Source organism: Trematomus bernacchii, unplaced genomic scaffold (genome assembly GCF_902827165.1).
Source record: "Trematomus bernacchii unplaced genomic scaffold, fTreBer1.1, whole genome shotgun sequence".
Taxonomy (NCBI): Eukaryota; Metazoa; Chordata; class Actinopteri; order Perciformes; family Nototheniidae; genus Trematomus; species Trematomus bernacchii.
In genome coordinates this window covers 14,834,982-14,846,584 of record NW_022988043.1, presented here as the reverse complement: position 1 = coordinate 14,846,584, position 11,603 = coordinate 14,834,982, and positions in this window count along the sequence as shown.

Sequence of the window (11,603 nt, the reverse complement as noted above, 5' to 3'; positions counted from 1 at the left end):
GACATGGGACCTTTAAGTCATTTACAAACTACTATTCATATTTGCTTCCCAGCTTCTTCTGTATAGTTCCCTTTTCATTTATTTGTCCATCTTTGGTATCAAATTTCTCAAGTTTCAATTTAGTAAATATTGAGATTGTAATATTTGCTTAGATTCCGGCAACATGATGATTGATGTTGCAAGTCATTGATGCCTAAAATAGAAATAACCAACAACACATATTGAAAGAGGAACAAGTTATGATTAGATATATTCAAGAGCTTTTGTAAGAAATGAAAAAGAAGTAAATAAAATATCTGCAGTTGCAAAGAAAACTCCTGCAGGGGCAATTACATAGCAGCTTCAAGAAAAGCCCTTTGATTTATTATTCCATTTTGAAGAAGGTCACAGTCAAAAACAGACAACTGATAATAACTGTTTTCTGTGTCTTTACCACATTTGTCCAGCCTGATATGCTCTAAGTACAGGGTTCCAAATGGCAGCATAAGCCACTGCCAGAATGAGTAACGGTTTGGTCTTACCCATAGAGTAAGGAAATAGGAAAAGTATTTCATTTATTTTGTCCCAACATTAATCAGTTGTCGAATGCCTCAAGGTGAACACTGGTAATCAAAAGGAAATAACTGACATGACATTCATCTTTTTATTGTGCTGCAGAGAAACCTTGGAGAAACAAAAATAGAAAAAAAACTACTCCGCAAGCTAAAAACCAATGACCAGCGAACCATTACGGTCACCTGATGATCAATGGAGGTCAGAAAACGATGTTTCACAAGAACACATGAATCACAACGAACAAAGAGGCACTTGTCAGTTTCGACATGATAGTGGAGCACCAAACTGAGAAGCCAGATTTATCCCAGAATCCCCTGTGGTATATCAGTGACTCACAGCAACTTTATTACTCAACTGCAGGGTTCAGAAAGAGCTCTATTGCATCAGTCCGTAAAGGGCTCTCACTAAAGTTCTGCATATCACCAGTGCCTTCCTGCACCCTGGGACAATCTCCCTCCTTGCAAAAGCTTAAAGGCTTTTCATCTTAAAACTATATATCTTGATGCTGCTTCAAAGGAACACGTCATGGTTCTTAATATGACTTGAAACCCATGGCATGAGCCCAATCGGTGGCAGACAGAAAACATGAGAACATGTTTCAAAAATACCTTACTTTTCTGTGAACCCTTAGAGGAAGTTTTCCCTAATTTGATCACAGCTTCACAAACAAAATGGGCAATTGAACATGTTTTCCTATCTACCAGACCTGAACAACAGTGTTGGGTGTAACGCGTTACAAAAGTAACGGAGTTACAGTAATGTATTACTTTTTGCTGTAACGAAGTAATGTAACGCATTACTAATGAAATTTGGGTAATATACTACCCGTTACAATTCTCAGTAATGCAGTTACAACTCATTTTAACCCGAAATGAAATGGTGTTTTGTTTTTTAAGAATTCACTAACATCGCAAGACATTCCGACACCAGAGTAAAATTGTGCTGGTAGATTAGTAAACCTGGGCCCAGGAGTTCAAAACTTTTAATCCCTATCTGATCAGATCAGATTTGGATTTTGGGTAGTTCAAACCCAAAAAACAGGATTAGGATCACTTTGATATCCGATCAGATCAGGAAATCCAACCCAAGCTTTAATCGGGATCAAATCTTCAAAACGGGTAGTTCAAACCAACAACACAGGATTGGGATCAGTTTGATCCCAAAAAACTGGATTATCCTGATCCCACCAGAGGGGTGGATTTCCAGTGGATTACCAGAGCAAAATGTACTGTACAATTTATTTTAAAATATGTTTCAATTTAAATAAGATGGCAAAGTTAGTTAACTGAAATAATACACAATTTTTAGCCTTCATGGGAAATACATTTTATTTTTCCATTTTTGCTCACGTTTGTGGTGGCCTATTTTGATTTCAACCAAATGTTGATGACATAAATGTTTATGCTCATAAAAGTATCACAACAAAGATTGTCAATCACAAATGTAATTTAGATTAAAGTAAAAATATCTTCAACAAAAAAAAAGTCCATCATCTGTCATCACCTTTCAATTTAAAAAATATAATTAGACATTATAGATGTCTCTGCAATGTGGTCTCTTGTCTTCCTTTTTTTTCATATCCACTAGATGGCGATCGGTAGGATTAAAGCACTGATATTCAGGATCTACAGTAGTCATCTTGAAAAGTCGTAATCTGGATCAGGGTGATCCTATCCTGAATTGCTTTGAACTACAGGGACAAAATCTGTCCGACTTGTCTGATCCTGGATCACAAAAAATGGGATTTCAAAATCTGATCGGATCTGATTGAGATTAAAAGTTTTGAACTCCTGGGCCCAGGTGTTTACGTAATCAGTCAGGTTGATCTTGATGAGCCTGAAGGGTGTTCTTTTCCCCATAATGACCAAGTCGCTGCACATTATCCCGCTTATTACATGGCCAGATACTAAACAAACTAAGGAATCGACTCCCAATATTAATTGAAATGATTTTATTGACTTAAAATTATCGTATTTCTTCCGCTAAGAAAAAAAGAAAACTCCAGTCCACGGCGCACCAACGGCTGGAACTGCGACAACAACAACTTTACGGCAGCACTGTCCAACTCTGTTCCCAGTTTCTGATCCACTAACAAGTCCTTAAAAACTGCAGAGCCCATACCGTGTTCCTGTTAGTGTTTACTTCTTGTCTGTCTTCTTCTGTTCATTTATCTGACGTCCAGTGTTTTACCCTCTTTTACTTTCTCTTTCTTGGTCCTCCTTAGCAACAAAATTGACCAATCAGAATCGAGTATTCAACTAAGCCTTGTAATAAAAGTTGTTAGTAGCCTTAAGGGCCTACACAGTTGCTGCACTAAACTACATTTTAGCATTTAAAATACCTAGCCATTATTTTGCGGTTATTTTGGTGAAAGTAACTCAAAAGTAATATAAAAGTAGTGTAACTCATTACATTTCAGAGACAGTAATATTGTAATGTAACTTATTACTTAAAAAAGACAGTAATAAGTAATATGCAGTGACGTGCGGTGAGGTTCATGGCTGGTGAGGCACTGGTTGCGGTCGAATAGAATAATTAACATCTATCACTGTGTATATCACCATTCAAACATCTTTTAAAAGTTGAACAAACCCCACACAGCTCAGTAAAGACTGTGAAATGTTGACTTTATTTGATCATTTCAGTAAAAACTAACGTTCATATTTCTGTTTTTGATTATAATACTGATGAACGTTCAAAACAAAGCACTTTGGCAACTTACCACATACGTTTTAAAATGCTTAATAAGCACCGTAACTTTCATGATATCATTTCTCGTTCATAATCGGTTGTTTCCGTGAACGGCCGACTGTTGTGTGACGGCAAATGCCGCGGCCGCAAGGCATTGTGGGGCAGCATTTTCTCCTCTCCTTTCGGTTAGGGAGGTCCAGTGGTTCCTAAGCTAAAGGAGGTTATTACGGTGGCCCGGAAGTGCAAGACACCACAGCATTTCACAAAACACCGCAGCATTTCAGAAAACGCTACAGCATTTCAGAAAACACAACAGCATTTCAGAAAACGCTACACCATTTCACAAAACACAACAGCATTTCAGAAAACACCACAGCATTTCACAAAACGCCACAGCATTTCACAAAACACAACAGCATTTCACAAAACGCCGCAGCATTTCACAAAACACAACAGCATTTCAGAAAACACAACAGCATTTCACAAAACACAACAGCATTTCAGAAAACACAACAGCATTTCAGAAAACGCCGCAGCATTTCACAAAACACAACAGCATTTCAGAAAACACAACAGCATTTCACAAAACACAACAGCATTTCACAAAACACAACAGCATTTCAGAAAACACAACAGCATTTCAGAAAACGCCGCAGCATTTCACAAAACACAACAGCATTTCACAAAACACAACAGCATTTCACAAAACACAACAGCATTTCAGAAAACACCACAGCATTTCACATTGGACGGAAAGGTTATTCCTTTAGGGAGAACACTTCTTGTTTGTGATTGGACAGAGCCAGCCAGAGAAGCACTGCTGTGATTGGTTGTTTTTGCTGCCAGTCAAGAAATGACGCTTCGTGATTGGTCAGCACCCGAGCGCAACATGTCCCAACACATCAACCGTTAGCTGTTAGCACACACTCAGAGCTCACAGCTCCTCCTATCTGTTCAGAAACTGGACAAAAGTTAAACAAGTACAAACCATAGACTGTATATGTCATGGCGAATACAGTCGCTGCTTTATTTATGTCTGTATGACGCTGTTGTGAGTGTGGACGGAGCAGCTACAGGTTAGTTTAGCCTGATCGATCTGCCCCCTCTCCAGCACGTCTTGTTTGAATGACAGGAGTAAACACTGACAGCTGCGGTGAAACTCGACAACAAAATGAACATATTGACCATGATTTAATTGTAATACACGTTTCAAAGTGATGCCGAAGTAACTACATACTGATACCGGTTAGTAAAAACCATGAATTAATGCTTTGATAAGTCTGCAGACAAGACGGCAGGCGAAAAGCTTTTAAAATGCGTGTTTTCTGAATGGAATCGGATCCATCAGCTAAACTAACCTGTAGCTGCTCCGTCCACACTCACAACAACGTCATACAGACATAAATAAAGCAGCGACTGTATTCGCCATGACATATACAGTCTGTGGTTTGTACTTGTTTAACTTTTGTCCCGTTTCTGAACAGATATGAGGAGCTGTGAGCTCTGAGTGTGTGCTAACAGCTAACGGCTGATGTGTTGAGACATATAGCTGTTAGCACACACTCAGAGCTCACAGCTCCTCCTATCTGTTCAGAAACTGGACAAAAGTTTCCATTCAGAAAACACGCATTTTAAAAGCTTTTCGCCTGCCGTCTTGTCTGCAGACTTGTCAAAGCATTAATTCATGGTTTTTACTAACCGGTATCAGTATGTAGTTACTTCGGCATCACTTTGAAACGTGTATTACAATTAAATCACGGTCAATATGTTCATTTTGTTGTAGTTGGTATCTCCCATAGGATTTACATGGAGATACACCCCGCCCCCTCTCCAGCGCGTCTTGTTTGAATGACAGGAGCAAAACAGCTGACAGCCGCCGTGAAACTCGAGCGATTAGAGCGATGCGAATATTGGGTAGTCTACCATAGTATTTACATGGAGATAAGCCCCTTAAAACCATGAATTAATAAAGCATTAATTCATGTTTTTTTCGCATCGCTCATCGCTCAAGTTTCACCGCAGCTGTCAGTGTTTACTCCTGTCATTCAAACAAGACGTGCTGGAGAGGGGGCGGATCGATCAGGCTAAACTAACCTGTAGCTGCTCCGTCCACACTCACAACAGCGTCATACAGACATAAATAAAGCAGCGACTGTATTCGCCATGACATAGACAGTCTGTGGTTTGTACTTGTTTAACTTTTGTCCAGTTTCTGAACAGATATGAGGAGCTGTGAGCTCTGAGTGTGTGCTAACAGCTAAGGGTTGATGTTTTGGGACATGTTGCGCTGTCGGGTGCTGACCAATCACGAAGCGTCATTTCTTGACTGGCAGCAAAAACAACCAATCACAGCAGTGCTTCTCTGGCTGGCTCTGTCCAATCACAAACAAGAAGTGTTCTCCCTAAAGGAATACCCTTTCCGTCCAATGTGAAATGCTGTGGTGTTTTCTGAAATGCTGTTGTGTTTTCTGAAATGCTGTTGTGTTTTGTGAAATGCTGTTGTGTTTTCTGAAATGCTGTTGTGTTTTGTGAAATGCTGTTGTGTTTTCTGAAATGCTGTAGTGTTTTCTGAAATGCTGTTTTGTTTTCTGAAATGCTGTAGTGTTTTCTGAAATGCTGTAGTGTTTTGTGAAATGCTGTTGTGTTTTGTGAAATGCTGCGGCGTTTTCTGAAATGCTGTTGTGTTTTGTGAAATGCTGTTGTGTTTTGTGAAATGCTGCGGCGTTTTCTGAAATGCTGTTGTGTTTTGTGAAATGCTGTTGTGTTTTGTGAAATGCTGCGGCGTTTTGTGAAATGCTGTTGTGTTTTGTGAAATGCTGTGGTGTTTTCTGAAATGCTGTAGTGTTTTCTGAAATGCTGTTGTGTTTTGTGAAATGCTGTTGTGTTTTGTGAAATGCTGCGGCGTTTTGTGAAATGCTGCGGCGTTTTGTGAAATGCTGCGGCGTTTTGTGAAATGCTGTTGTGTTTTGTGAAATGCTGTGGTGTTTTCTGAAATGCTGTAGTGTTTTCTGAAATGCTGTTGTGTTTTCTGAAATGCTGTGGTGTTTTGTGAAATGCTGTGGTGTCTTGCACTTCCGGGCCACCGTAGGTTATAAAGGAAGTTTGAAACCTCCTTTCCTTTCATTTAGAGAATTCGAACGGCACTTATCATGGCTGCCACTGAGGGACTTCCGGGTCATTTCACTCTGTTAGGAAGGTTCCTAAGCTAAATGGACTATTCGACCGAAACCACTGACTCACTGAGTCAGATTTACAAATATTATATGTTGACCTTAATCGAAATATTCGGTTATTTTCAAAAGCTTTTTTAGTCTGATGCTTCGATTCATTTTAAATAGACCATTCAACAAAAGGATACCCAAAATCTAAATATTGGATTGTTCTTTCTTAGTAAGATCCCATTTTCATTACAAATGTGCATGGTCTTACCTTGACTTGAAGATGAAGTCCATGCTATCCTTCTGGACAACAATCTCTATTACTTTTTTGTAAAAGTCCTCCTTATCTTCCTGTAGTTTCAAAAGTCTAGTTTGTTGTTTGCGTCTACCGTCTCTGCGTAGAATTACAGTAGCAACAAGAACCTGTGGGCTCACGTGCGCCCCCTTCAGTGCGGCAGAGGTGACGGCTGCCTCCCCTGGTGCTTTTTTCATTGCCGTTGTATGATGAGACCAGCGAGCCTAAATATCATATATACGTGAAATAAGTTATTTAAAGACTATGGATGGCAAGGATAAATGTAATAAAGGGATCTACAAACATTACATTGGTGACCTACAGTGAGATGGTAACAGGCATGCGCTTAGGGCCCGCTTTTCAGCCAGTTTCTGTGGGGTGAGGCATTCTGAGGTGAGGCAGATCTCATCTGTGCCTCACCTTACCCCACAGTAACTGGCTTGAGCGCGCTCACAAAATAAGTGGCCGCGCTAAATTAGTGCCCGCGCTCCAGCAAGTTACTGTGGGCTTACGAGAGGCAGAGCTCGTCCCTGTCTCACTTCTCATCGCTCCCGTAGCGGAGCTCGGCAAATTTGCTGATTTTGACTATAAAAAGCGATTGGAATCATACATAAATCACACTTACAACACAGATCAGTGGAGACATTTTATTATTATTACTATTTAGTTTTTCTTTTGTTGTTTTTCCGTTACATTGGAGTATGACAGGTGAGGCTCTGCCTCCCCTGCCTCCCCTGCCTCCCCTGACTGCACGTCGCTGGTAATATGTAATGTATTACATTTTGGAAGTAACTTGCCCAACACTGCTGAAGCACTAGAGCTAAGCCGTTATGCTGCAGTACCAATTTATTTATGGACGGGAGCAAATTAGAGTGCAAATAAAAAGTTTGGTCTGGGGATTTTCGCATCCATAAGAATCATATTTAGACCAATAAGCAAACGTTCATATGGGAGGACAATCATGCAGGAAAACACTGAACGTTATATTACTAATAGCTTGATTATTCGCCAATCAGTAGTGACAGGGAATAATTGTCCATACATGTTTACCTTTTGCCCTCTGACGCAGATGCTCCGACCTTGAGCAGTCGCTATCTCCCTTAAGGAGGGGCTGCCCTAGCAAGTTGTTGTTGTTGTTATGTTACCAGTTTATGACCGGGCAACTCTCTTTCAGAGATAGTTATTGTTGTGGGACACCTGGAACACATCCTTCTCGGGGTATAGATGACCCCGAGCCATAACGACAACAAATGTGATTCAGTGTCCTCAGCTGTTTAATCTAACTAATGAAGAATGTTGATTAACCTTAGCGAAACTAGTTAAAACATCATACGAGAGGAAGGTTTCTTCAGAATTGATGTGGCATCTCTACTTGTAATGTTGTGACATACTCTTTGGTCCGGAGTTGTGAATACCCGGAATGTTATAGGTGTGACACCAGTTATGATGTAGTACAGGGGTCCTTCTCAGGTCGATTAAATGGAATCCTTGCGTCCCTCACTTGCGTCGTTTCCCTGCGTTTAGTCCCTCCCACCAGGGAAGCATGGAGAGACGCAAGGAAACCACGAGAAGCAGGGAAATTAGTTTTAAGAGCAATGGGACGTCCTTTCCTCCGGAGCGTCACGTGAAGCGACGTCCGTTTGTGATGACTCCGCACAGCTGTTCGTCTGACAGCAGCTCTGTCCCCGTTATTTTCCCCCGCCTCTGTTAGTACACATTAGGCTTGTTTGAGACAAGCGAGACCTGCGCAGACCTGCGCAATTGCGATCAACGTCTTGCTCGTGCGTTGCATGATGGTTAGTCATTTTGTCCGACTTGCTCAGGAGGCTCGCCTACATGAGACGTTGAAATCTCGCGGGACAAAGACGCCCGCAGACTTGAGAGCGAGGCGCAGCGAGGCGGCGCAGTTTCTCTCCCCGGGTTGCGGAAGCGAAATGCTTGATGGGAAACGACTCGCTGGTATCTCGAGCTGAGCGCTCATTGGTGGGTTTTACCCCGTGCTGGAGATGAAACTCTCCATTGGCTCGGCAAAAGTGTGTTGTTGTTTTGTGTCAGTTTTACGTCGCCACTTCCATTCACATTTTTCATCATTGTTCCACAATGTTTATCATCATGACATTAATATCTATATATTTTATACTATACTTGCACTGCTTACCGTTGTCATACTTTATATATCTTAGCATATTCATACAACACACTGTTCATACTAGGCTAGGCTACTGTGTATATAGTGTATTCATACCCCTCACTGTTTTTTCATCATTCAATTCATTCTATATTTTATTCTGTAGATTGTGTACATTACTTTTCACTTTACTGCTTTATGTACTCCTGGTTAGAAGCTAAACTGCATTTCGTTGTCTCAGTACCTGTAATCTGTGCAATAACAATAAAGTTGAATCTAATCTTGAGCAGGAACAAATGTATTTACTTAGTACATATCTGACATTAACGATTAAACACATTTGTCCATTCTTTATCAATCAATCAATCAATGTTTATTTATATAGCCCAACATCACAAATGTTACATTTGTCTCAGTGGACTTCACAGTTTGTACAGAATATCAGTATGACAATACGACACCCTCTGTCCTTACGTTTCACATCATACAAGGAAACACTTCCAGAGAAAAACCCACAGTTTAAAGGGGAAATGGGAGAAACCTCAGGGAGAGCAACAGAGGAGGGATCCCTCTCCCAGGACGGACAGACGTGCAATAGATGCCGTGTGCATTTATAAATGCAAACCGAGTCAAGCCGACTCCGGAGGTGGCAGTATGCACCTTAAAGTTGTTTGAAATCCGCCAAAAAACCGAGAGAAGAAGAAGAAGAAGAAGAAGCCGACTCCGAGCTGTCCGACTTCAGGCGAGCTTTTTGAGACCTCCCCCCGGTAATGGTACAAATCTCAACCTGTCGTACAATGGACAGCTTCCCCCCCCCCATCTATGTATATACTCGCATTTTAGACTCTGTTACTAACTGTATATCTGTAGACTTGGTATGTCTTAAATGTCCGGTTAGGATGTATTAGAACGAAATCTAAAATGAAAATTGTAAATAAGCCATCTGTATGTAAAAAACCACCTGTATGTAAATTGTAAATAAGCCATCTGTATGTCAAATATGTCTTATATGTCTTAAATGATATGATGAATTGGAAATGGGGGACCCTGATGTAAACAAGACGAAAGTCTTTCTCTGGTCTGCATCCCCTTAACAATTGTATGTTTTGAGCTGTACTGTACTGTACCCAATATACAAGCTGTTAATAAACTTTTCAATCAATCAATCAATCAATCAATCAATCAATCAATTCAATCAATCAATCAATCCCCCGGCTGCGATCGGCTATTCTCGTCTACTTTCGAGGCGAGCCGCAGCTCGTCTCAAACAAGCCTATTTACTGACACAAACATTTGTATCATCTGTTGTAGACCCAAATACATTAAATAAAATAAGAACTCATTCTCAAAAAAGATAAACGCCATTCTTAAAATGTATAAACGAACAATAGTTGGATTAATATTGATTAGAGTGCACAATAAATAAAATAATTCAGAGAAGAAAAAGAGATATGTTATCTATCAAAACCCAGTTAGATTAACATTCATTGCATTGGATTGCACACTTTGTTTGTGTGGATATGTAGCAAATTAACATGTTAAATAGCACTTAATGACTGACTGAATGGAAATGACAATAAATGAAAATGTAAACCGAAAAAAGCGATCATGAAAATCTTTCCAATAAATGAATAAAATAATTTTTGACCACTTTGTTGTTCAGATATATCACATATTTGTAACTGAATGATGCATTCATTGAAACAAAACACAGTATAAACTGAGGAGTGAGTCGCGTGAGTTTCATGTATTTTCTTCACTCCGCTGGGAAACTGCTCTCATGTCAAGAAGCATCAGATCAGTGCATGCACTGCATCGTCCAATCAGTGAGCGATACACAGTAAGGGGGCGGGGAGAGTATCTGAGGATTTCACCGGAGGATGGTCTGGTGGTTCCTCGGTTATCGCTCCTCCATTATCGCTCCTCGCTCCTCGATCCTCGGTCCTCCGGCAGAAATAAGAGTCATGGGACGCTACTCAAGATGGCGCAGACAAATCAACTTCCGGTGATACCGAGGACCGAGGACAGAGGAAATGAAAATAGTCGACCTGAGAAGGACCCCAGAGCGTGAATAAAGCACGGCTAACGATACTCACTGTCTCCTGAGTTGTCTATAATAAAGCAAGATACACATACAAAAGGACAACACTACAACTGGCGACGAGGATACCGCAACACATCGCAGAATGAGGGAAGAGAAATAAAATACCCACAATTCTGGATAAGCGGTAAGCGAACTACGCTGGCTAACACATAAGGCTAACAAGCTAGCCATCCACGAGACGCACCATGGTCAATCTCCCACATTTCCCGCAGTTTGATGTGCACACTGAACCCAGCTCTGGAGGCTCGAGGTGGAAAAGGTGGATTAAACGATTCACCAACTTCCTAGTGGCATTAGACATAACGGAGGATACACAAAAACGTGCGCTATTGCTGCACTATGCTGGATCAGACGTGTATGACATATTTGACACGCTGCCAGGAACGGGAGACGCTGATGATTACGATACGGCCATAGCGAGCCTGCAAACCTATTTCTGCCCCAAAGTAAATACTGAATATGAGATCTATATTTTCAGACAAGCCAGGCAAAATGACAGTGAGACATTGGATGCTTTCCACACGCGACTGAGACAGTTGGCGTCAACATGTGACTTTACCGACACTGATAAGGAAATAAAGTCACAGATTATTCTAAGCTGCAGTTCCGCGCGCCTCCGCAGGGCGGCGCTAAAGGGCAGCGATATGACACTTCAAAAACTACTGGATGCAG